Consider the following 27,369-nt stretch of genomic DNA (forward strand, 5'->3'; position numbering starts at 1 on the left):
TAATTTCCAAAGTCCCAGAAACGCCTGAGCTATCAAAACGTCTGCTGCTAGCAATCTTTAGATTTTGGTGATAATGATGAGTAGAACTACAGAATAGGTGCAGGCATTTGATGAATACTGTTTCCTTTATCATCACAAAAACTTCCTGCAGGAGTGGGTATCCACAGATTACAGTTAAGGGGACTGAGGTACTGTGAGGCCAAGTGTCTTGCCCACATTTTATATAGCTGATGATTGTCAGGGCAAGAATGTGAACCAAAATTTGTTTGACTTTGAGGCCTGGGCATTTTCTCCCTCACAATGCTGAGGGAATGACAAAATTTGTTATTTGTGTTTTCCCATTTAGAGGTAATAGGAAAACTGCTATTTTGGTGGAAGTTGCTGTAGGACTTTGAACAGTCAAGGAAGGCTGTTTTCCCTATTAATAGGACCCCCATATTCTGTGTTCTCTGATTTCTAACTTCCTTTTCTGACCTTTTGTCTTGAAGGAGAAGGTTATATCTGTTACTCTTCCACAGTAATATATAAAGCTTGGTGCGTGTGCGTGCGTGTGTGCTTGTGTGTGTGTGTGTGTGTGTGTGTGTGTATAGGGGATACGTTTGAGAGATAAGAAGGGAAAGGATCACATTACCCCCTATAAACTGCAATAAAATGAGAAGGAATGTATTACAGAGAATTATTGTATGTTCTTAAGCCCTAAGTGGACTTAATGAGCATTTTCAGTAATCTGTTTACAATTCTATCTGTTTACTGAAGGTTTGGCTTTTTGGCAGTTACTTGACCACTTCAGATTGTAAACTGATTCATCTGTCAAAGTCCAGCTCAAATTCCAGCTTCAAACTCCTTCTCCCTTCTCCCCGTCTCACCGCTTCCTTCACACTGACATCTCCAAATTCCTGAAGCCTAAGTCTATACTTAGACTATGTATTTATATTCCTGAAGACTAGTATTTATATACTCCCATACTCAGCAAGGTGAATTTTCTTTTTAAAAGCATTATCTTGTCATTGGCTAGCTTGTGGGAGCCCACTAAACACTGATTGCTTCCTTTAATTTGGTAACATCCCTCCTCCCGTGTAACTAATGGAGAGCTTGTCTTTAGTATTAGTTGATTCATTGGTTATATTATCCTCTTGTTGATTCTATTTTTGTATTGTGATTCTAAACAGATTGTTCTTCCCAAGACAGTTCTTGAAATGTTAGTAATCATGCTTCCTTGGAGCCTTCTAAATTTCTCCAGTGCTTTCAACATTTACACAAGTGGCGTAGCCTCTTGACTTTCTGTCTTCACTCATCCTGCTCTGAGATCAGTCCTGGCTGTCAGCATCCCTCTTTAGTGGTACCCAGAGCTGAATTCCAATTCTGCTGTGTTTAGGATAATCATCTCCTCTTTCTGTGTGATATACTTTTATGCTGCTTAATCTTCCACTTAGTTTTCCTGGCATCTGTGTCATGCTCTTAGCTTATACTGACCTTGAATTTGGCCAAAATCTCTTCATCTTTTTCATAGGAACTTTATTCTTGCCAGGGAGCAGTCATCCTAAACATGGGCAGCTGAAGTTCCTGAACTTTATCCCCATTTCTATTAAGCTTCATCCTGCTAGTTTCAGTCCCTTAGGCCTCCCAGTGGAGAATTTCTTGAGTTGGATTATTATCCAAAATAGTCTGTTAGACTAAGTAAGGAAAATGATCTTCTGAGAAAAAAGTTCCTAAGCTTTAAAAGAAAGAATCTAATCTTCCCAAAGAATATCTCAACTCATGTTACCTTGTTGAGAAAACTTTGTACAGCTTACTAGTTAAAGCCCCACAGTGTTCTCCTGTGGCATCTGAAGAGTTGTCACAACTATGCTTTCTATCGTAGCACTAGCCAAGCCAGACTCCTCGTCCATCCCACTCCGTTCTCTGCACCTGCCTGGCTTGTGACTTTGTTCACGAGAGCCTAGAATGCACATCCTTTCTGTTCCATCTCTGCCAGTCAGAATCCTACATATCCTTCTCCTTGAGGTCTTTCTTGAATCTTAATGGAGTATAATTTCTCCTTCTTTCTAGTTCCCAAAATATGTACTAAATTCTACTTTATGAGTGACATATGATATCGTGATTGGGAGGCGAGGCTCTGGGAATGGATACGCTATGTGCAAATCTGGACTGTACTCCTTAGTAAGGCAATAATCGTCAGCTAGTGAATTTTTCTCTTAAACCTCAGTTATTCCATCCGATTATGAGGCTCAGACTAGTACTTAGAATGGTACCTGGCATAGAGTAACTGCTAATTTTGCTGGTGAAGCTCAGAATAATTTATGGACATAATTTTTTGAATCCTCAAAACATGGCAATCAGAGGAAACATTTATAGATTTGTGGAGACAGAATATTAGAGAGGAGCATTTTCCTAAGGAGGCATTGTGAGATGGTCTCCAATCAGAGGTCAGACTCACAGCTATTTTCACTTAACAGTCAAATATTAGTCAACATTTTTATAAACACTGTGCATATTTACTTGTATCAAGTAGTGCAGATAACCTGGAGAAAGATGGCCTTCGTGTTATGAACTGTGTTTATTAACATTGCAATTAAGATAATTAATTACTCAAACTTAATTTTAATTTGTGTGCCCATGGGTTCATGCTAATTTACATTTTGCTTTGTACAATGTGACAAAAGGAATTATAAAGCATTTTTTTTTCCTTTTATAAAGTATAATCTTTATTCCTTGGGGGGGGAACCCATCGTGGTTGAGCAGCATCAGAAACTCATGCATTTAACTTTGGGCATTTATCATGAGGATTATCAATCTGTAGCCTGATAACTCACTCTGACCTCAGTATTTATTGAAGGTCTACCAAGAATCTCGTGTTGGGCTAGGTTATGTTGAGATGTTGAGATGTTAAGAAGTAGAAGATGAAGTTTCTGTCCGAAGGTATTATTTGGAGATAAAACACAGTAAAGAGAGTAATAATATGAGGCAAATTCTAGTTCTTGTACTCAGTGAACTACTAAGTTAGCAGTGTAGAAAACTGGGTAGTATAAGAGCCTCAACAGGATAGTTCTTAATTGCTACCAACCTATTTCCGTCTTCTTTCCAAACTGTCCCTTCAAGAACCTCTAAAAACTAAATAATACAAACCTTGAGGACATCATTACTTAACTAACAATAATATATTTGTACAAAGTGTTTCTTCTTTGAAAATTTGCTCTAGATATACCTGATGAGGAGCTATTATTGTAATAGCTAACAGATTGCCTTAATTAGTTCTGACAATAAATTTATGTTATCCCATTTTTTTGAGAAAAAGGGAAGTGAGGTCTCAGAGTGGACACATAAGTTACTACCTCCGTAAGAGGTAAATCTATGATTCAGTTCATATCAGCCAACTGAAAAGCCCTCTTTCTTAACCACTATACTCTCTTGTCCTCCTTGACTCCTATTCACCAGCCTACTTAAGGGACCCACGATTAAATTATGGATGAACTTCAGCAAATATAATTAGAGTGGGGGTTAGATGCGTTAAAAAAGGTAAAAAAGGTTGTAAAGAAACATTTATACCAGCTAATGGATTTGTAACAATCTACCAAATGGTTGGGTTAGCCTCATTCACTGATTGTTAACAAGAGAATGGCATTATATAATTTATATAATTTTTGTTTTAGTAACCTTTACAAGTGTATGTAAAGGGTATTAAAAAGTCAGGGAGCCAAATATTGAGAGAGAAGTTCGGTGTGCAGTAGCCTAGATATATCATAGATTTGTATACAAATGGACATACAGTTAAATAAAAAAAGATGGATTTGAGGGATGTGTCTAAGGTAGATTTGGCCAGATTTGTGGGCCTGTCCAATATAATGTGTAAAAAGGGGGAGAAGTGAAAAATGGCAAGGTTGTAGTGATGCCGCTCCTGAGGCTGGGGAAAAGGCGTGATTACAGTTGGGAGGGGCTGAGTTTTGGACATGATGAGTCAAACATACAAAGATGATTTGATATCCTGAAGAGTGTGAGTTCAAGAGTGGTCTGGTCAAAGATTAGAGAATCCTCAGCCAATAAGTGAAGCCACAGCAATAGATAAGTTCCTGGGGAGGAGCTCAGTGCCACAAGTAGACAGGACAAAACTCAGGATAGCCACCAATATTGAAAGTGTGACTCTCCTCAGTGGTGTTTTACTCTCATGGCTACCCTGTGGACTCTTTGGAGTAGGTATTTCCCAAGCCTCTGTCAACAGGACTCTAAGCTGTTCTTTATGCTGGCTTCCTTTGACAGGGGCTAAGCCATTAACAGTTGCTTGTTACCAGGATCACTCCCAGACTATTGATCAGCTTCAAACTTGGGAAATAATTTGCTTTTTGTAAATTGACTAAGGATTAGTATAGAGATAATGTATAACTCACTCATAAATCAATTGTTAGATGTCTCATCATTTCTTTAGGATCTTTTTTTGTTTGTTTGTTTTCATAAAATTTGCACATTACATTTCTAGTTTTAAAATAAATTAGTACAGTGATGGAATGCACATGAAATGACTGACAATATCTTAAATGGCTCCAGGTTTCTTGTGAAATGTCTTAAAAACTTGACTGGTGGTTTCCTAGGTACTAAAAATGTGTGAGTGCTTTGATTCTATTGTGGCATGCTCTTCTAGTAGTGAACAGGAACTTCTCTAAAAACTGTCCATATTGTCTATTCATAGACAGCTGTTTAGCAGTGAGCAGGTCATGAGAAGTAGCAACATTGGGGGTAGTCTGGGGGAAAACACCCAAGATACAGGGCAAAGAGTTTTGAATCTTGAGGTCCTACTACCTACATTTGAATCCTACATCTTATATTACATACCCATTACAGCTATGGGTCCTCAGATGAGTGACTAACTCTCCTTAAGCCTATATATATATATATATATATATATATATATATATATATATATATATTTTTTTTTTTAATCTGTAAAAAGAAATTATAATAGCACTGATAATATTTTTCATAGAATTGTTGAGGATGTTCAACAGGTATTTTACCCAAAGTTGGGCACTAGGGAGTGCTTTGTATAATTACTGAGTATTAATGCACATTGACTAGGGTTATTTTCTCTCTTTTATTCTGTTTTAAATATCTTTGTAAGTGCTGCATTCTCTGGATATGTTTTTAATTGGACTTTTCTGAATGTAATACAATTCCTAGCTAGATGATACTATGAATAATAGATTCTCTGATATTAGGGGATATGGGACTATCACAACAGTTCATTCTTCTAATGCATTTAGAAGACTATGCTTTTTTAGGGTTCCCTCCCTTTCTTTTACAGAATCACCACTTCACACCTGTCAGTAAAGCACTGGCCTAACTCTCCAGCTTAAGCAGGGGTCAGAACATATGAATTCGTCTGCTGATATAGTATGTTCATTTCCTTTTCTCCAGCTCAGTTCTCAAGGAATATTTGCCTGAGTTTTACAGTAGAAGTTTTATATTTGCCTGAGTTTTACAGTAGAAGTTTTTTATTTAATGTTCCTGACATACAGTCATGCAGGCATAAGAGCCCAGGTCCCTTTGTAGGCCATTATCAAAATCAGACTTAGTTTGGGCCCAGGTATTATTGAAGGGTGGTATACTGCATAGTGAATGTAAAAATAACTCTACATCATGTTATCAGGGAAATTCCCCCAAATTGCATATCAAGATAGATATTGAAGCTCTGCAGTTAAGCAGAGGGTAGTATCTATCTGTTTGGGCTGCTGATCAGGGTTGTGGAACTTGTGTAATAGAAAATGAATACTAGGGGCACATGGGTGGTTCAGTCAGTTAAGCATCTTGCTTTGGCTTAGGTCATGATCCCAGGGTCCTGGGATCGAGCCCTCATCAGGCTCCCTGCTCAGTGGGAAGTCTGCTTCTCCCTCTCCCTCTGCCCCTATCCCTCCACTCATGCTCTCTCTTGCTTTCTCTCTTCTCACATAAATAAATATAATCTTTAAAAAAAAGAAAAAAAGAAAAGAAACTAAAAAAAGAAAATGAATCATAGTCCTGACAAGCTGGATGTTTTCAGGAGTTGCACATGTTTCACATGTTTCCTTGGGTAGAACCAGACGCAAGAGGCTTTACCATTGCAACTACTTGCAATGGTAGTTTCACAAACTGTATGTATACAGTTTCAATATATACAGCTTCACAAACTGTATAGGAATTTGGTGTTTATTTTCTGGGCTCTCTATGTTGTTTTCATCAGAAATCTACAAAATTTTAGTTGTAACTCCCAGGGTACAGATGTACTGTGATCCCCCAAACAGCCATTTATGAACAGTATCTGCCCTGATTCTAAGACAAAGGTCACATTCAGTTGCTCACCAGTCCTTGTGGAAAGCAGAAATATTTGCCTCATCTTGTATAGCATTTTAAAGACCCTCATTATTGGGAAAATGGGTTAGATAATGGTGAAAATGCATTTGTCAAGAATTGGTACAGACCCTGACAATTCTTCATTGCTTCAAAATTACTCTGGCCAATGTGCATCTTTCTAACAAATTTCTGGCAGAAATTCAGTCATCTTGCTATGATAGTAAATCGAAGAGAACCCAAAATGTCATTGACAGGAACCCAGGAGTCCCTGGTTTATATAAGAGATCCTTATGAACAGGAATTGTTTGGAAAACTAGAAGAAATAAGAGGCTGCAGCAAGATGTTGGCAAGGAGAGGCAAGCAGAAGGGGCAGGACCCTCCTGTGAGCAGTGGAGCTGTTGGCATATTCACACGTGTGAAAAGGGATTGACGTTGCCTTCCACCTCTCAGGCATGGGCCCAGGTGCTTCCAGGCAGGGCCCTGCTTTTTGAGTCTGGGTTGGACCTGGGAAGCTGTCCCCCCTGCAAATCAGAGCTCATATAATATCCCAGGTCAAGGCCAGATGACCAGCCAGGATCTGCTTCTCCAGTGTTTGCAGAAGTCAGACTATAGTGCTGCTGCTTCTGGATAGAATTTGACCTTAACTGAATATTCACATATAACATTTAAGCAATGGATGCTGAGGAAAATCCATCAGTCTTGTAATGCACATGAATTTCACAGTCACAGAACATAATTTTCTTCATTTCTGGCCACAAAATTTATATTCTAACTCTAATTCCCCATTTCTGGCAGATAGCAGAAAAAGTTAATCTAGTCACAGCCACAGCCAGTCTGTTCCATTCAATTTAGCGCTTTCTAAGTTGCTTCTGGTTAAGATTCGGGAATATTTAGGATCTTTCTCTCCACCCCTCTCCTCCCTCTCCTTATTGGATGTTGCTTTTAAGGAGTACTGCTCTAGAGGCAGTCAGGGGACCTTTATTCTGGATCAGCACCTTCTCCTTCCCCTGACTTCTCAGAGCTCCAAACTGATGCCTAGACCCTGATGGGATTGGCTGAGGAGCCTCTGGGATGCTTACGTGGTTCTGTGGATGTGGGTGTTTCTGTCTCCTGCCTGGCTCCCTGTCATCAGCTACTCACTTTGCAAGCCCCTGCTATCAGTACCTTTGTCTCCAGCCAGATGGGGCATCAATCAATCTCCTCTTATTGTCAGCTAAACTCAGCACCCCTAGGCAAGGCAGGCAACTCCTGCCCTCTGCCTTAGCCCACCAAGCCATCCGTGCTCATTCTTCCTGCCCTTGTCACTTGGAATGTCTCTGCATCTATCTCCCTTAATAATGAAAGAAGGGAGGCAGGAAGCAAACAAGCTTCTTACCAGATCCTCCCAAACTTCTGGGGGAAATCTGTGATTATCCCAAATCCCACCCTAATAGATAGGGGCTTTGTTCTGGGGGTGGGACACAGAATGCATGTTCTCTAATTGCCTATAATGCTCTTTTTCCTCTCTGAATTTTTCCCTTCTTCCCAGGGTAGTAAACACGTGCGTGTGCACACACACACACACACACACACACACTCTCACAGGCACAAAAAACTTGTTCTGCCAGTTCATATCTCTTTTCAAAACAACTTTTGTGTTTCATTTGAACTAGAACCAAGAATTTGGAATCTTTGTTTGCCCTCCCCCCCCATTTTTCCTGACAGTTCCCCCTCAGGCCAATGGTGAACTGACTGTATGGGCTTAGGGAAGGGGGTGGAAGTAGTGAAGGGGGCAGAACCAGTCATCATTCTATCACATCCTGGCAAAGGTCACTCTGATCTGACTCATCAGGCAGGGTCCACATTGTACTCTCACTTCCTTGCAATACCGGGCATTTTGGGCTGACCTCCACACCTGGAAATGACTGCTGTACAGTCCCTCCTGTTGCTAACGAGGAACAAGGCACATCCCTTGGGGTGGTGAGAAGGCACTGTTTTTTAGGGTAAAAGATAGGGGTTTTTAACATGTTGAAAATCTAAATATGGATGTTGCTTTTTCCATTTCTTAATGTTTTCCTAAGAGCCTTGATTGGAGCTCTAATGAGGAATCTAGTATGTGTAATGTGTATACATGTATATATTCTCTCTCTCTCTCTCTCTCTTTCTCTCTCTCTCTCTCTCACACACACACACATACACACACACACAATTATAATTGGAATTCTCTATGAGACCTCTGGTTGCGTTTTCTTAGGAACTGACTATCTAGTCTTCGTGCTTACTGTTTCTAGTTTTCCTTGGGTCTGCTTTCTTCCCCAAATCTTGGAAATCTACCAGTGGTACTGCGTCTAAATTCTAAAGCATTTCAGGCAGAGTGCTTTTGAAACCAGAGTGAAGGCTGGTCTTTCTGTTTGCCCCTGTCGCCAACCTGCCAGTCCTGTTTCTCCAGGCTCTGTAGGGGCCACTATATTCTTAACTTCCTGAGCTGGTCTTTTAATGGTTTCCCAGCACTTCCTTTTTGCTTCTGCTTCAGGCATTTAGCTTGTTTTTCTTTTATCTTTAAAGCTGCCCCTACTTACCCAGCCCCTTGAGGCTCTTTTCTTTCCAAAGATTACCTACAGAATCAACATAAACTCTTTGCAGTTTTTTGCTCTGTAGCCCCCTCAGGGGAGGCCAGACTCAGTTATAAGGATATTTACTTTTAACCATAGGAAATAGTGAATAGTTAAATTGGTCAAATATTCCTCTGTGGGAGAGCTCCCTGTGCCTTCCAGTATACTCTCCCTTCCTTCTTTGCTCTGGGGGTCATTTAGAATATCCCCCCACCTCCACCTTGCCCTCTAGGTCCCAACTGGGTATGGCCAGTGGGAGGCACAGCAGGGTGTCAGAAGGCAGGACAGGAGTGAGTCTTCTCACTCCCTTGGGAAATTTGTGTGTCCTTCTACCAAAGATACCCAAGAACACAGATCTTTATATGTCCTACTATTCCTGTTCCAGCTCCAAAGTTCTTTAGTTCTGGTAACTTCTCCCTCCTTTTCCCCCTTTTTTTCTGGGGCTGGTGATGGCTCCTCCTCCCAGTTGCTAGCCTTAGGGGCCTTAATTTTTTTGCTGCTAGCATCCCCTAATGTTGCTCACATCTTACCAAAATCTCAGTTACTCTGTTTGAATTTATTACTAACTTCCTCCCAGGACCTTGATCAAATCCATGCAGTTACTACAGATGTTAGAACACAGGTTCTGGGTGCCTTGCTACTTGAGGTATGTCTAAATTGTGAACCAGCTGTATTTGTAACCCCTGGGAACTTTGTTAGAAATGAAGACTCTTAGGTTCTGCACCAGACTTCCAATGTCAGAAGCATTTTAACAAGATTCTCAGGTGATTTCTCTGCACCTTAAAGTTTGAGAAGCCCTGCTCTAGAGATAAGTTTCCTCCTAAGAGAGTAAGTGACCAGGAGCCCTGTTGAGTTTAAGCTTTCTACTTAAAATGTCATCTCTTTCCTTTCTTGCTTCTCTTGCCCTGCTTTCAACCTTCACTCTATCCTGCATTCCAGAGCAAAGCTCACATCCCTCTTCTTATTGTTCACCCATTCTAAGCTCCAAGTGTGTACTGCCATAGGTATTAAGGATACAAATAAGGCAACACAGGCCTGCCCTCAACTGGATTATTAAAGGAATGAAGGCATCTTCATAGTCAGTGTCACAATAGCAGGAGGTACATGCTGTAGCAGAGATAGGGACAAAATGAGGTGGAAACAGAGGCCAAAGTTATCATAATTAAATATGAATATGCTTAGTGAATGTGAGGAAGTCCCTCTGTAAAATCCTGTGAAAGCACTGTTTCCTGATTCTAGTCACATTTGACGATCTTGAGTAAAGATACCTGATTGTAATCCCCTGTCCTCAAACTTCATCCTCGTGTCACATTTGACAAATAGCAGTGTCTCTCCCAGGAACAGCCAGTAATCTGTGCAGTCACAGCCGTTCGTGTTGAGGCAGCTGCAGAGCAGCAAATGCTTCCAGGCAGCCAGAGCCCTAAAGCCGTTAAGGAGCTGATTTTTTTCGGGAAGAAAATTCATGGAGGAAAAAAACACAACTGATTACCTCATAAACTGTCCTTGGAGTTAATTTCAGTGTTTGTTAAAGAATCTAAATCCCCGTTTCAAAAGGGTTCTCACAGGATTTGCTAATTAGGCCGGCATCTTTTGTCACCTGTAAGCAACACTCCCATTCAAGTCTCTGCATAATTCATGTAAATGAATTAACATACATTCCAAATTACCCAAGCAAAGAGGGGGACAATTTTTATACCATTATGTAATTTTTTAAAATGAGATATTGGCTGTGAATATTGACCTAACTATTCATTCATTCTTTCATTCATTCAAGAGGACAAAGCTGTTACTCAAATCATTCTCTTAGAGCCACAGTTTTGCCACCTGTTCCTGGCATTAGAACGGAGTGATAGAGAAAAGATGCCTTCATCATTCTGGATTCTTGAACTTCAGCGCCCTCTTCTTTGGCCCAAATGATGCCTTAGGCTAGTACATGTTGCTCCCTGCTTCCTCTGCTGGTAAGCAGCTAACATTTGGGTTGACTTCTGTCACTACTTACAATTGATTAGGACTCCTTATCATTCTTATATCCCTGGCTTGTCATAGTCCTTTACCATATGGGAAATAACTGAACCAAACAGAGAATTCCAGAGAAATGGGCAGAGTTGAAAAACTAAGAAAGGGGCATTATCCTGCTCTTGGTCTATAAATGAACTTCCATGTTAATCTGAGCATTAGAGAAGATGGAAATCTTCAGGTTTTGCTTGGTTTTTCTATTGCTAGTACTCCCTTGTACTAGGTTATGGAATCAGTTTAGTAGGCTGCTATCACCATTTGAAAAAATAGAATAGAAAAGGAAATATATCAGAGTACATCACACATAATGAGACTTTACATCACCCATAATGAGAAGTTTATGTTTGTGGCATATAAGATGTATGTGTGTGTTGGATAGACAGAGATGTACTTCTGATATGTGGTTAAAATTTTTTTGAAAAATACTCCCCTAGAAGATAACACAGTGTTTAAAATAAGAAGTCTTATTGGAGGTTGGTGGTGGGGAGAAATCAGGAGTAAGATGCTTGTCTTGAAATGGAGCAGAGAAAATCAGTTAAATAAAATAGCATTTTGAGGTCAAATGACCAGGATAATGACTTCTAGAGTTGCTAATTTATACCAGCTTAACTGCACTGTTAGCCTCTATTGGTCACATACTTACATTATTATATGCCTATTACATATATATGTATGTATATATTATTTATTTATTTATTATAAATTTTATGGCTTTTTACCATTTCATTTTCTTTCCCCCACCTTTCTCTAGTTTTTAGTAAAGGTTTTTTTCTGAAAAACTATCCTGATCAGATACTCTTAAAGAAAAATTAAGAAAATTTCCTAACTATGCCAGCATCTGAAAGGGAGTAAGTGTGTACCTAAGTCAGGACTGTTGGCTACACTGAGGGTAAAATGTGAGAACTCAGAGGAAAGCAACCCTCAGACATAGAAAGTTGGAACTCAGTTTACCCCGCCAGCCTCACTTCTCATCCCAGTATCCCCACTATTGTCCCTCTTCTACCCTCCTATCACTTGCCCACCAGAATGCCTTCTTAGGATGACTGATCAGTGTTCTCTTAATTCTTCAAGAACATTTTTCCATTGTTCCTGCTATATATAGGTGAATCCCTGAACATAATGTAAGATTGTACCATTTTAAGTAAGGTCTAAAGGATTAGAACACATTCTCCCCACAGCAAGAACTGCCACTGAAAACTATTAAAATTGAGCCAGTCATGGGGAAAAAAAAATCCTTATAATAGCACATTTTCTTCTTAGAGCTCAGTTTGTTCTCATAAATTTTTTATTCTCCAAGTTTTTTCCTCTGGCCTTAAAATAGCAAAATATGATCTTGGAATATAGTATTCCACTATGATCATTTATTCAGGTTTGAATTTTATATTGAAAGTGAATACAGGGGAAAAATCAGCTAAAATAAAAATTAACTTGAGTGAAGAAGTTGTTTAAGTTATGTTGTTATTTACCTTTCTTTGATACTAAATGTATGTTATTGGCTCTCACTTTTCAGGAATGAGATTAACAATGACAGTAATCATGAAGTTACTGGTTTCCTTTTAGAGATGCAGCATACAGTTGGGAAAATTGTTTTCTAGTAGATTAGTGATTCCCAACAGTGGGGGTTTTAAAAAAACAGTGATATCTGGGCCCCAGTTGCATTAAATTTTTTAAAAAAAGTTGTAATGTGCAGTCAAAGAGACTGCACAAGTAATATTCAAGGTACCTTAAATAATACTCTGGTGTCTCAGCTTCCCATGGGTGTTCTGATGTTAGGTGTTTTGTTTTACTACTCAAAAACACAGTTACAGAGTTTTTGATTCTTTATGAAAGGTGTTAGGCATAGCTCTCAAAGACTTCTGTATTTCCAGTACAAAGGCACAAGAGGGTTTTTGTTTTTGTTTTTTGGTTTTTTTTTTTTAAGATTTTATTTATTTATGATAGAGAGATAGCAAAAGAGGGAACACAAGCATGGGAGAACTGGAGAGGGAGAAGTAGGCTCCCTGCTCGGGGCTCAATATCGGGGGATGCTGGGATATTGACCTGAGCCAAAGGCAGATGCTAAACGGCTGAGCTACTTAGATACCCCACAAGAGATTTTTTTTTTTTTTAAGATTTTATTTGTTTATTTGACAGAGAGAGACAGAGAGGTCACAAGAAGGCAGAGAGAGAGGGAGAAGCAGGCTCCCCGCCAAGGAGAGAGCCCGATGTGGGGCTCGATCCCAGGACCCTGGGATCATGACCTGGGCCGAAGGCAGAGGCTTAACCCACTGAGCCACCCAGCCCCCCCCCCCCAAGAGATTTTTTAAGGTAATAGTATAATCCTTCTTTTCTAACAATCTCCAGCAGTTATCAGTCACTGCATAACCCATCTGTCATTTCCTCTTCATAACTAACTTGAGTAGTTCTGCTACTTTCAACATTCTGGTTCCTTCTGCCTTTTGTCTAGTCAGGAACTGTAGCCCAGCTATCATTTCTCCAGGCCAGCTGCTGATCTGAGGTGCTTGCTGATTTTCTTCCTATAGCTTTTGACTTTGTTCATTAATTTGGTCATTCATCAAATACTTTCTGAGTGCCAGACTTTGTGTCAGGGCTTGGGATGCAATGAGGACGTAGACACTGTATTTTTCCACAAAGAGGAATTTCTTTTCTTTGGTAGTGTCTCTCTTATGCCAAGAGATAAGTGCTACAATAGAGTATCCACAACTGTATTTGGGAGGAGAGTGTAAATGGCTCCTAACTGTCAGCAAAAGCCTCATAGAGGTAATGGCATTTGAATTGAGTCTTAAAGGATAAATATGTTTCTTGACCTGGCAGCAAAGGGGAAAAAGGGACATTCCTGTCAAAGAAAACAGCCTTGCAAAAAATGCCACAGTCCATGGCTTGTTCAAGCAAATGTGGGAAGGTCTGTGTTGGTGAGGAATTGCAGGGGATGAAGCTGAAAAAACAGACTTAGAGAGAGGCTGTCCGACCTTTTTATGACATGCTTACTCATTTGCTCCTGGACCTTTGTGCAGTAGGAATCCAGCAGAAAGGGAACTCCATGAACAAGTCCACACTTTGAAAAGGTTCATTTCATTAGTATCTTGGAGGATGGACTGAAGAGCAAGGAAACAAGAAGCAAGGAAAGTACATTAGGAGACTGAACTATGGTACAGGGACCATTGACAAGACTTGAAAAGGACTTAAAGTAATTATAGGGAAAGCATGAGCCTTGTGAAAAATCTGGAAGATCACAGAAAAATATTAAGAGAAAAATGCAGATAATCTATCATTCTTTCATGAGAGATAATTGCCATTAGTGATTTCTTCCACTTTTCCCTGCACATTTTATATGGTTAAGATAATTTTAGATTTTGATTTTTCATTTAACACTATGAAAAGCATTTCTTGTTATAATAAAGACATTCCATTAGCATAATTTCAATGGCTACAGAGTCACATTTGTAGGGATGAACAATAAAAAAACAAATCATTTCCTTTCAGTTGTTTCAAATTTTCATAAGTAATTTTATATTTAATATTTTTGTGCATTCAGTTGCTTAAAACTATTTATTTCCTTCTTTTTTTTCTTTAAGATTAACTTATTTGAGAGAGAGAGAGACAGAGTGATTGTGGGGGAGGGGCACAAAGGAAGAGAGAGAGAGAAACTCAAGCTTACTCTACCCGAGCTGGGAGCCTTAAGTGGGTGGGGCTCAATCTCACCACACTGAGATCAGACCTGAGCTGAAACCAAGAGTTGGGTGCTTTAACCAACTGCACCACCCTAAAACTATTATTTTTTATAGGCTTATAACTTAAGTAGGATTTGATGTGTTAAATCACACTGATCATTAGGACTTTAATGCTGCTGTATTGAATTTTAGAAAAAGTATAAAACATTGAGCTTTAGATTTTAGAAATATTCAAGATACAGGATAATTTAGTAGGCTTTGGTGAACAATTGCTTTGGGAGAGTAAAAAATGATGAACTGGCCTAAAATGATCCCAGTTTTCTAATTTGGCAGACTTGGTAAAGTGTATCACCACTAGCCAAGAAAAACGAGAATATAGGAGGAACAGATTTGCAGGGAAGATAATGAGCTCTCTTTGGAGCTAGTTGCATTTGAGGGACTGCACTGGTAGATAATCCAAGTAGTACACAGTGGGCAACTGAAAATGTGGTGTGAAATTCAGCAAAAGGGGTGGAAAACTTACATTCTCGATTTGTGAGAAGTTTGGCAAGTAAATGTTGGTCAAAGTCATAGAAGAGGAAGAGATAAATCAGTAAGAATAGAGGGGTGTATAGGGGTGAAATTCAGGGGAACATTGCTGCTTTGAAGAGCCAGACACAAGAAGAGCCAGGGAAATAGATGAAGATTGTTCGAGGAAACAAGGAGTTAGCGTTGTTACAGAAGCCAGGAGTGAGAGATGTTCCAGAAAAGAAAAAATTGTCGATAGCCCTTGTTGTCAACTCTATCAGACACATTGTCCCTTGACCATCCCTAGGTGATATTTGTAGATAACATACCAATGCATATAATTTAAAAATCAATATAATAGCCCAACTGTAATATAAAGAGAAAAATGGAACTGCATTTTATATAGTATTTTGATATGTCAACATTGAGAAGCAACTAAAGGAGATGACACAAGGAAGGAGTCAAATGGTTACTCTGATACAAAGAAGTACTATGGATAGGGATACTGCATGTGGAGACCAGTCTACCTGAGCTGGATTGCTGCACACGACATGAATTTCTAGAATGCTGAATATTCAAATAAAGTGCAGTTTTTCATCAACTGACACTATAATTGTGTTGCTGGAAAATTCAGTATATAAAAAAGACTTCCACTGAATCAGACTCTAGGTTTCAACAACTATAAACAGGTCTTTCAGCTGTGGTTAATATCCAGCAGGGTATTTGAAAGTCATGTGTGACACGAGACCATTCTTTCTTGGTATAGGACTATCTCCTTCATTGTAGGACTCCTAGCATTCTTGGCGCTGCTGATTAAATACCAGCAAGAGTCCCAGTCATTGCAGTTATCAAAAAGCTCTCCCACAGCATTCCAGAACACTCCCTATGGAGGACACAGTTCAAGAGAGAAACATAGGTTCACAGTGTCAGATTGCCCTCCTTCATCTTTAGTGTTCTTTAGTCTTTACAGTGCTGGCTAAACAAGAGGTGGAGGGGAAATAACCTAATGGTGTGGTAATCATGATCTCTGTAAAATTGTGTGGTCCTCCTTCCTTAATCAAATGATAGACTTTTTCCACTGTTTGTACATAAATTGCTGCAATCCCTTCCTTCCTTTCTCAACTATAGGTTGTTAGGTTAATTCATTAGACACATAGTGTTGTAGTTCTCCTTAGAAATGGCTCTTACCTAGCCAGTTTCCATCTACTTATGCATAAAATCTGTTCCTTAAAAGCTGCTTCCAGGCTGATGCTTATAATTACCTGGTTCAAACTTGTATTTTAAGCATTAAGCAGAACATAATGAGGATCTTCAAAAAAATGCCTCAGTTGTTCTGGGTGATTTTTGTGTCATTAATATTGATCATTTTGGGTACAAAAGCTTTCTACATGTTTTCCAGAAAGACCATTCAATTTTAAGTCGTGTGACCCTTAGACAAGTCACTTAACATCTGGGGTTTCCCTTTTTTCATAGTTAAAATACTTATAAAAAGTGATAAATGTGAAACCCTAAAATACCATAAAGTACATGGTCCATACTTGTTATGGGACACAATTTTAATACAGAGAGGACCATGGCATGTGAGAGTAGGTGAGGTTTTTTAATGCTCAAAGCAATGATGAATAAGGGAAGTTGCTTCTTTAGTGGTTCTTTGAATTTCAAGTGTTCAGACCATGGGTGCTACTCATATATATACCTGTTTCATTTCATGCTTATTTTTCCTTCTTCTTTCTGTATTCCCATGCCCAAAGGAAATGAGCAAATTTGGAGGTAGAAACAGTGTGGGAGAAAAGTGAAATGTAGGCTTTTGGAGATTATTTGCTGAGTGGAAGAGAATAAAGAATTGCAGTCAGTTTTCTGGAAACTGTTTAAATGACTTTCTCTACTCTCCTTCCTTCCCCCACTTCAGTTCCAAGGGAAGCCATACTGTGAATTGTAAAACACAGCATGTGTTTCTTGGCAGTGACATTTAAAAGGTGGTAGGTTTCCTCTGTTTGCTTTCCTCGGTAAAGGATGTATATTTCATTCTAATATGCTGAGGATTTGATCGAGACTCATCTAGATCCATGAAGAGTAAGGGTAATTAAGAAGGACATCAGAAAATATAATTCACAACATAAATGGAAAATTTTACACCCATTGTTCATTCATTGTTGTGAGAGTGTTCTGGATTACTTGCTAAAGCCTCCTCTATTAGGTCATTCGTACAATGGTTATTAAGGGGAGAGAGAGGTTATATTTTGTGAATTCTACATAATCATGAAATTAGTTGTATTAATTCTTTATTCATTTTCAGTTAGGAAAGAAAAACAAAAATATTAGGTAACAAACACCGTTAAGCTATTTTTCCACTTAAAGTCAAACAATATTTCTCTTTAAGAGAACGTGTACAGTGTGCAATCCTAAACTTGAGATGTTACAAAATAGATATATGGAAAACTAATTGTTCTTAAAATAGTTGCCAAGTTTATTCTTGGTTTTCCCAGCCTATCTCACTTCACACAATGAGTATTCCTCTCCCAGTCCCTCTGCTTTTCCCCACAAACTCAGTTTCATAATAGAGTGGCAGGTTTTGTTCAAATCTATTTTTTTCCTTCATATTGTGGTAAGTAAATCCCAGTGGCTTTTGCTTAATGTTTTTGCCTGACTTCAGACACTTTAGAGAAATTGCCTTTTTTTTTTTTAAGATTTTATTTATTTATTTGACAGAGATAAATCACAAGTAGATGGAGAGGCAGAGAGAGAGGGAAGCAGGCTCCCTGCTGAGCAGAGAACCCGATGCGGGACTTGATCCCAGGACCCTGAGATCATGACCTGAGCCGAAGGCAGCGGCTTAACCCACTGTGCCACCCAGGCGCCCCGAGAAATTGCCATTTTTGAAAATGGGTTTATTGACCTTTGGCATGTAATACGAACATGGGGGTAACAGTCCTGTGAACTGCAGAGGGGTCTTGGAATTAACCAGTCCTGCCAGGAGGAGCTTGACCCTCCATTGGCTGATGATATTGTGCTGCTATTGGGTCCCTGACAAGACATAGCTATACTTCAGTAATTTCATTGAGGAATACATTATTTTCCTTAAGTTGTGATATCAAAACTTCACTCTGGCTTTCAGTTTTTCTTATACATTCCTTAGATTTACTAATGGGTCTAATTTATTAGACCGTTATTTCAAATCTTGTTTTTTGTTCATTCAGTAGAATTTGAACCTCTCTCTATATGTAAAAAGACATTTAAAAATCACATGACCATTTTAACTTTTCAATTACACTTTTTCATAAATGCACAGAAGTGGGTCAAACAGGTTTTAAACAGGTCTTCTGAAGAAATCAACTGAAGCATTGAAATCTTATTTTCACAGACTGCCATTAGTATATTTTCCTGCATAGTTATTTTATTAAAGACTATCTGAATCAAAGAGTGGAGTTCAGAGCACTCTTCTCCCTAGATGAATGGACCTGAGTACAAGGATTCAGACTCAGAGTATGAAAAAAAAAAAACCAGCAGGAAGTTTAACTGAGCTTCCTATTCTTCCCAAGGTCCAGCAAGGAGAGTCAGGTCTTAGAGTTTCTCAGAGCCCCAGGAGGACACAGCCTGTGCTTCCAGTGGGAAAATGTGGAGTGTGTTATTCTAACAGCCCCGGCTCCTTAGGAAATGGTCTGGTCTCTTAATCTGGGGAAGACAGAGGATTTTTTCTTACCATGTCGTAGGCGGGCAACACGTGCCCCGAACACATTCATTTGTTCTGGCTCAGGAATCAGCAAATTTTCTTTAAAAGGCCAGATGTATATGTTTTCAGCTTTGTGATCCCTGAGATCTCTTTAGTAAATATCAGCTCTGCCACTGAAGCTACAAGTGACCATAGATTATAGTCAAGCAAGTGGGAGTGGCTATATGTCAGTAAAGCTGTGTTTTTTTGTTTTTTTGTTTTTTTGTTTTTTTTTAAAGGCAGTTGCAGACTGGATTGTTTGCATGTAGTTCACTGACCCCTGTTCTTGGTCACGTCCCACCTTCTTCTTGGGATAGCTGGTGTAGCCCAACCCTTAAGGTGAGAGGAGATATTTGGGGTGACCAGATATTTATCGGTTGGGGCTCCCTAAGCACTTTTGGGATCCAGACCACCATCTGGGACATCCTAAGGAAAGTTTTAAAACATATAGCCATTTTTTGGATGTGATTATCTCCACAGAAGACATACAAATGGCTAACAGACACATGAAAAAAATGTTCATCATCATTAGCCATCAGGGAGATTCAAATCAAAACCACATTGAGATACCACCTTATACCAGTTAGAATGGCCAAAATTAACAAAACAGTAAACAACAAGTGTTGGAGAGGATGTGCAGAAAGGGGAACCCTCTTATACTGTTGGTGGGAATGCAAGTTGGTGCAACCACTTTGGAAAACAGTGTGGAGATTCCTTAATTAAAAATATAGCTACCTTATGACCCTGCGATTGCACTATTGGTATTTACCCTAAAGATACAGATGTAGTGAAAAGAAGGGCCATCTGTACCCCAGTGTTTATAGCAGCAATAGCCAAAGTCGCCAAACTGTGGAAAGAACAAAGATGCCCTTCAACAGATGAATGGATAAAGAAGATATAGTCCCTATATACAATGGAATAGTAGTATGCCTCCATCAGAAAGAAAGAATAACCAACTTTTGCATCAGAATGAACGGAACTGAAAGACATTATGCTGAGTAAAATAAGTCGAGCAGAGAGAATCAATTATCATATGGTTTCACTCTTATGGAGCATAAGGAATAAAATGGAGGACATTGAGAGACGGAGAGGGGAAGTGAGTTGGGGGAAATTAGAGGGGGAGACAAACCGTGAGAGACTGTGCACTCTGAGAAACAAACTGAGGGTTTTGGAGGGTGGTGTGGGGTTGGATGAGCCTGGTGGTGGGTATTATGGAGGGCATGTATCACATGGAGTTCTGGGTATGGTGCATAAACAATGAATTTTGGAACACTGAAAAATAATAAAATTAAATTAATTAAAAAAAAAAAACAACACATGGCCAAGAGACAGTTATACCCTTATATTTCACTTGTAACATAAGAGTCTAAATTCAAATTATAGCAGGTGGCAAAGCCAGGCTATCATACCTAAGGCCTATAGGCATTTTCTGTGTTTGGAGACAGCCTGGTAAATGGATGGATAGAAGTGCTTAACAAAATGTATAGCAGCATGCAAGGGCAGTATCCCATTTATTTAATAACTCTTAGAACGGTCCAGGTACAAGAGTAACAGACCCTAGGAATACATAGCCAGCAAGTTCTGCTGGCAATCACTCCCCAAAAAGAAGTGCTTGATAAATGGTAGCACAGTACATACATGTGCACACCCAGATAGCTCTGTATAGGTAAAAATACCCACATATGTATATTCATTTTTTCAGAGAATACAGAGACCACATGGGCTTACCTTTCTCCATTAAAAATCTTCATCCCTCTCTGAATTCCTGACTGAGAAAAACAGTATTTCTGCTATGCTTGAATCTGTGCCTTCCTGCCCCTTAGCTGCCTTGCTCAGTCCCCACTGGCCCCTTCCTTATAGATCAGTCTTTTTTCTCCTAAAAGCTTCTTGCCCTGCTGCCTTCAAAGATGTTTCTCCTCTAAGTCAATAACTGCTCATTTGAAAACAACTTTTTTTTTTACATGTTAATCATTTTCTTCAGAAAAGATAAGGAGTCATGCTGGCTAAGAAATTCAGTGGTAACCATTTCCCTACACTTTTTTTTTTTTTTTTTTTTTAAGATTTTGTTTATTTATTTGAGAGTGAGTGTGTGTGTAAGAGAAAGACTGCGTGAGCAGGGAGAGAGGGAGAAACAGACTCCCCGCTGAGCCAGGAGCCCCATGTGGGCTCCATCCCAGGACCCTGAGATCACGACCTGAGCTGAAGGCAGAGGCTTAACCTACTGAGCCACCCAGGTGCTCCTTCACTACATTTTCTTTTTAAAGTTAATCTGTTTTTCTCTCTTTTTTTCTTTCTAAATTCTGTTAAGTTCAGCTTTATTGTTGCTTTTCAAAAATATCTAATTGTAATATCCTATTGGTCTTATAAAGAATGAGATTGGCGGGTTAACCTGTCTAATATAGTCCCATTGGGCCTTTGGTGAATGAAAGGAGGAAAGTCCCATGTCATTCTGAATCTTCCTATTTGTATTTCTTTTTCCTTTTCGCCACACATGAAATCTGTGATTTTACTTTTCATTCGAATTTAATGTAAAAGTTTAAATTTAACAAATAGCAAATGGGAAATAAGAAACAGACATTAGTCAGGATGGCTGATGGCAGAGAGCTCTGGAAACTGATAATGGCAATAAAATAAGGTTTATCCAGGCAGCCTTCAGAGCTCAGCAGAGGGGCCAAATTTATATGCCTATGTCCAGTAAATATTTATTGAAAGTAAATAGATTTTCGGGGCTTAATGGGTCTCTGCCTGTTTGTCTGTTAGGGTTCAGGTGTTATACAAGGTTAAGTTTCTGTGTAAGATATATCCACTTCAGAATCTGTCCTGTTTTGGGAGGACAGCTCCTCCCCCTCCCCTTTTGGCATTGGTATGCCCCACCTGAAGCAAGACTTTAGAGATGGAAAAAACCTTGATCACTTTGATGCTTCTTGGCATTTGTTCTCTGTCACTTTGAGATTGGAAAAGAAAAGATGGCTGTCAAGTCCTAGATCTCTGTCCTCCGGATGCTCTCAGAGCCAAAGCTTCAGAGTGTTGTCTGAGGCCAGAATCATCCTGGCAGTTGTCTCTGGAACAATACATACAGCTTAAGAACTCTGGGTTTCCATGAAATTTTACGTGGTATTTCTCCCCCTCTCCATTTCCCCAGTCTTCTGTTTCCTTTTCTCTTCCATAATAGCATAGCTCTGTTATCTTTTGAGAGCTGGCACTGCCTGGAACTGATTTCTACAATTTGGAGGTCTGTGAGAGAGAGGAAATTAGAGAACAGTGATTAACTTCAGATAATGGTTTATAAAAACAAGTTTTTTTTTTTTAAATGAAACCTGAAGTTAAAGGAAAAGCATTAAACTTGGAAGGAAGAAGAATTATTTATTTTGTTTAATAAAATTCAGAATTTTCTAGAGCACATAAAAGAAATTATAAAATGATTACACCTATAAAATAATTTTCTTTCTTTTTTTTTTTTTTAAGATTTTATTTATTTACTTGACAGAGAGAGTTCACAAGTAGGCAGAGAGGCAGGCAGAGAGGGGGGGAAGCAGGCTCCCTCCCAAACAAAGATCCCAATGCGGGGGCTCTATCCCAGAACCCTGAGATCATGACCTGAGCCGAAGGCAGTGGCTTAACCCTCTGAGCCACCCAGGCACCCCTAAAATAATTTTCTGAAGCATGTTTCTTTAATACAACTTTCAATTAAAAAGGAATTTCCCTATATACCTACTATTCATCCATCTTTATATATTTAATATGTACTTGGGTAAAGCAGACATCATGTGAGGACCTGTGCTGGAGGATGTCACAATAAATCTAACGTAATTTCTAATTTCATTTTAGAAACTAGGTGAGTCATAGCTTCAAGTCAATGCAGTATATACGTTGGTAGAGAATTTTCATCTGATAAGACCAGGGATGGTATCTTAGAGAAAGTATTACTTCTTGGTTTATACAACATCTCATTTTTCTCTCAACAATGTGTACAGTTTTCTTTGGCAAAATGTTCAAATCATTAGCTCATTGTAAAAATTCAGTTGTTTTATTATTACTAAATTTTGAAAATTCTTGAATATGCTGGGTACAAGTATCTAATCAGGTATGTGATTTGCAAATATTTTCTTATAAAATATAGCTTATCTTTTCATCCTTTTACCGGTGCCTTTGAAGAGCAGATTTTAAGTCCGGGTTATATAGGTTTTATTTTACAGACCATGTTGTTTGTGTCTTGCTTTTGAAATTGTTACATAAACTCAAGGTCACAAAAGTTTTCCCATATTTTTAAATTTTTTTTAAAAAATATTTTGTTTTTCTGACAGAGAGAGAGAGAGAGAACACAAGCAGGGGAAGAGGCAGAGAGGGAGAAGCAGACTCCCCACTGAGCAGGGAGCCCAATTCAGGACTCCTCCCAGAACCCTCGGATCCTGACCTGAGACAAAGGCAGACACTTAATGGACTGAGCCACCCAGGCACCCTTTATATGTTTTCTTTAAGAAGTTTGGAAAGGTTTTGGGTTTGACATTTAGGTGTATGACCCATTTTGAATTATTTTTTTTATTAAGATTTTATTTATTTATTTGAAAGAGATAGAAAGCACAAGTAGGCAGAGCAGCCCACAGAGGGAGAGGGACAACCATGCTCTCCACTGAGCAGGGAGCCGGGCGCAGGACTCAATCCCGAGCCGAAGGCAGATGCCCAACTGACTGAGCCACCCAGGTGCGCTATACGACCATTTTGATTTGATTTTTATATATAGTCTGAGATATGGATGGAAATTCTTTTTATTCCTTCTTTTTAAAAATGGTTCTTCATTTGTTTCAGCACTGCTTATTAAAAAGATTCTTCTTTCCTTCACTGAAGTGCCTTTGCACCTTTGCTGAAAACCTGTTGGCAATATTTGTGTGAATAGTTTGGGGCTCTCTTCTCTTCCTTTGGATCTTAGTGTGTTTGATCATAATATTATATGGCTTTCTCTTGTAGCTTTATATAAGTCTTGAATTTAGGTAATATATGTGTTTTGATTTTCGTTTTTTTTTTTTTTCCATAGTTGTTTGGTTAGTCTGTGTTTTTTGTATTTTCATATCAACTGTAGAAATCATGCCAGTTTCTACAAAAAAAAAGCCTGTTTGGACTTTGGGATTGTATTGAATCAATAGATCAATTTGGGGAGAACAAATATCTTAAAGTACTGAATCTTCCAATCCATGTACAGCTTACATTTCTCTATTTATTTAAGTCTTCTCTAATCTCTCTCAGCTCAGCAATGTTAGTAGTTTTCAGTGTATAGATCTTTCCCATCTTTTGGTCAGATTTATCATCCTAAGTATTTTACATTTTTAATGCTTTGGAAATGGTATTGTTTTTAAATGTTGATTCTAATTACTTGTTGTTAGTATGTGGAAATGCAGGTTTTTTTTATATTATATGTTATATATTGTATAAAATACTATATATTGATCTTTATCTTATTACTTTGCTGAACTAATCTATTAATTTTAGGACCTTTTTTCTATATTCTGAAGGATTTCCTACCTAGACTATCATGATATCTGCATTACAAATACTTTTAGTTTTTTCCTTCCAATCTGGATATCTTTTCTCTTTTTTTCTTGTTTGATTGTGCTGGTTAGAATCTCCAGCACAATCTTGATTAAAAGTGGTGAGAGCAGTCGTCCAGCTTTGTTCTTGATCTTAGGCGGGAAACATTTCGTCTTTTACCATTAAATATGGTATATTAGTTTTTCCTAGATACCCTTTACAAGCTGAGGTAATTCTATTCCTAATTTGCAAAGTTTTTGTTTGTTGTTTGTTTTTTCTTTCTTTTTTCTGTATAGGAATGGATACTGGATTTTGTCAAATGGTTTTCCCGTATCTCTTTCTATAATCGTGGTTTCAATGTTTACTCTGTTAATAATTAAATGATAATTAAGTTTGATGAATTAAATGAACTAACCATTTTCAAATGTTAAATCATCCTTGCTCTCCCAGGATGAATCCCAATTGGTCATGATGTATTATCCTTTTTATATATTCTTGGATTTGATATGGTAAATTTTGTAAGAATATTTACATTTATGCACATGGAGGGCTTTGGTTTGTGGTTTTCATTTCTTGTAGTATTTGTCTTGTTTTGGTATTTGGGTAATGCTGGTCTTATGGAATGGGTTTGTAAATGTTTCCTCCTATTTAATTTTCTGAAAGAATTTGTGTAGAGTTGGTAATTACTTCTTTCAGAGTTTGGTGGAATTCTGTGGTAAAGCCATCTAAACCTGGAGTTGTCCTTGTGGGAAGATGTTTTACTACAAATTCAATTTGCTTAACACATATAGGACTATTCAGATTGTCTGTGTCTTTTTGAGTGAGCTTTGGCAGTTTGTGTCTTATAAGAAATCTTTTTTTTTTTTTAATAACTGAGTTGTTGAACTTACTGGCCTAAAGTTGTTTATAATATTTCCATATTATCCTTTTAATATCTGTAAAGTTTGTAATGATGTCACCTTTTTCATCTTGTATGTGTTGCTAGTTTGTGTCTTCTTCCCTTTTTCCCTAGTATATCTGGATGGAGGTCTGTTAATTTTATTGATCTTTAATACAACAAGCATTTGGTTTCATTGATTTACACTATTATTTTTCATATTTTGTTATTTCCTGTTTTCTGCTTACTTTTTTTTTTTTTAAGATTTTATTTATTTATTTGACAGAGAGAGATCCAGCAAGAGTGGGAACACAAGTAGGAGGAGTGGGAGAAGGAAAAGCAGGCTTCCTGCTGTGGGGGCAGCCAGATGCTGGGCTGGATCCCAGGACCACTGGATCATGACCTGAGCCAAAGACAGACACTTAAGCCTAAGCCACCCAGGCACTCCTGACTTTGGGTTTAATTTATTCTTTTTCTGATTTTCTTAAAATGAAAACTGAAGTCATTGGTTGGATAGCTTTCTTCTTTTCTAATAAGACTGTTTCATGCTATAAATTTTCCTCCTTATAAATAACTTATAAATAACTTTAGCTGTATCCCACAACTTTTGTCCTAACGTTGTATTTTTAATACTCTCATAGTTTATAATTTCATCTTGTTTTCTTTTTTGACCCATTGGTTATTTAGAAATGTGTTCTTTAGTTTTGTGAGGATTTTCTACATGTATTCTTGCTATAGATTTCTAATTTAATTCATTTGTAGTTAAAGAATATGTTTCTATGACTTGAATTATTTTTGATTTATTGATACTGGTTATATGGACCAAATATAATCTATATGGGTAAATGTACTCTTGAAAAGAATATGTATTCTGCTATTGGTGATAGAGTGTTCTGTAATTTTCAGTTAAGTAAGTTGTGTTTTATATACTTACTGATTTACTCTGTACTTGTTCTACACATTGTTGAAAGAGGGTTTTTGAAATCTCTTACTGTAATTGTAATTTTTGTCTATCTCTCTGCTGGCCATCAGTTTTTGCTTTATATGTTTTGATGCTCTGTTATTTGGTACGTAAAAGTTTAAGCTTGTTATTTCTTCTTGATTGACCTTTTTGCTATTATAAAATGATTTTTATTAATCTCTAGTAATATTTTTTGCTCTGTAATCAACTTTCTCTGTTACTAATACAGCCATCTAGTTTTCATTTTATTTTTTTAGCATGACATTTTTAAAATCCTTTTACTTTTAAACTGTGTCTTTATATTTGAGGTGTGTTTCTTGTCAACAGTGCTTTTAAATGTCTTGATTTTAACCAAATCTGACAATCTTTGTCTTTTAATTGGAAGTTTGAACTATGTTCACTTTAATGTAATATGGTTGGGTGTAAATGTACTATTTTTATATTATGTATAATTGTCTTTCTTATCCTTTTTTCTTCATTTTGGGGGCTGCTTTTGGATATATTGGGTATTTTTTATTTAATAGATCTTTTGTGTTGTTTTAGTGTTTGCTTTAAGCTACATATTTTTTTTTTTTAAGATTTTATTTATTTATTTGTCAGAGAGAGAGGGAGAGAGAGCAAGCACAGGCGGACAGAATGGCAGGCAGAGGCAGAGGGAGAAGCAGGCTCCCCACGAAGCAAGGAGCCCGATGTGGTACTCGATCCCAGGATGCTGGGATCATGACCTGAGCTGAAGGCAGCTGCCCAACCAACTGAGCCACCCAGGCGTCCCTAAGCTACATATTTTAATCTTTGTTTCTTATGTCTACCTTCAATTAAGTATTACTTGATAACATATATTATGGATTAATTTTAATATTATTAATATGAAATAACATATTATTTCTGTTTTAAACAATCTATTAGCCTTTAAGGAGACTTAACTAATAAGGTAAAGTCTTTTATATTTACCTGTGTAACTACCATTTCTTATGTTCTTCTTTTCTTTGTACAGATCAAAGTTTTGCTAGATATTTTCCTTCCATTTGAAGGATTTCCTTTAACATTTCTTGAAAGAAAGTTCTGCTGCTCATGAATCTATGATTTTTATTATGCCTGAGAAAACTTGATTTCTCTTTAATTTTTGAAAGATGGCTTCACTGAGTATACAATTGTAGGTTGATAGTTTTTCCTTCAAGTATTTAAAAGATGTTGCT

At 38.0% G+C, this 27,369-nt stretch overlaps 1 protein-coding gene across 5 annotated transcripts in view; it reads left to right on the forward strand.

Annotated features, from left to right (window-relative positions):
- The window catches only part of ARHGAP28 (Rho GTPase activating protein 28), a 238,739-nt gene that overhangs the window by 91,023 nt on the left and 120,347 nt on the right, over positions 1-27,369 (forward strand). The window contains exon 1 of one of the 5 annotated variants that reach the window (XM_082697298.1): positions 19,052-19,151. The exons of 3 other annotated variants lie outside the window; for them this stretch is intronic. The gene's annotated coding sequence lies outside the window, so the exon portion shown is untranslated. Of the gene's footprint in view, positions 1-19,051; positions 19,152-20,951; positions 21,047-27,369 lie in introns of those variants that run through there. One more of the 5 variants, XM_082697302.1, reaches the window with a different exon arrangement.

The sequence above is a fragment of the Mustela nivalis genome (assembly GCF_964662115.1).
Source record: "Mustela nivalis genome assembly, chromosome: 14".
Taxonomy (NCBI): Eukaryota; Metazoa; Chordata; class Mammalia; order Carnivora; family Mustelidae; genus Mustela; species Mustela nivalis.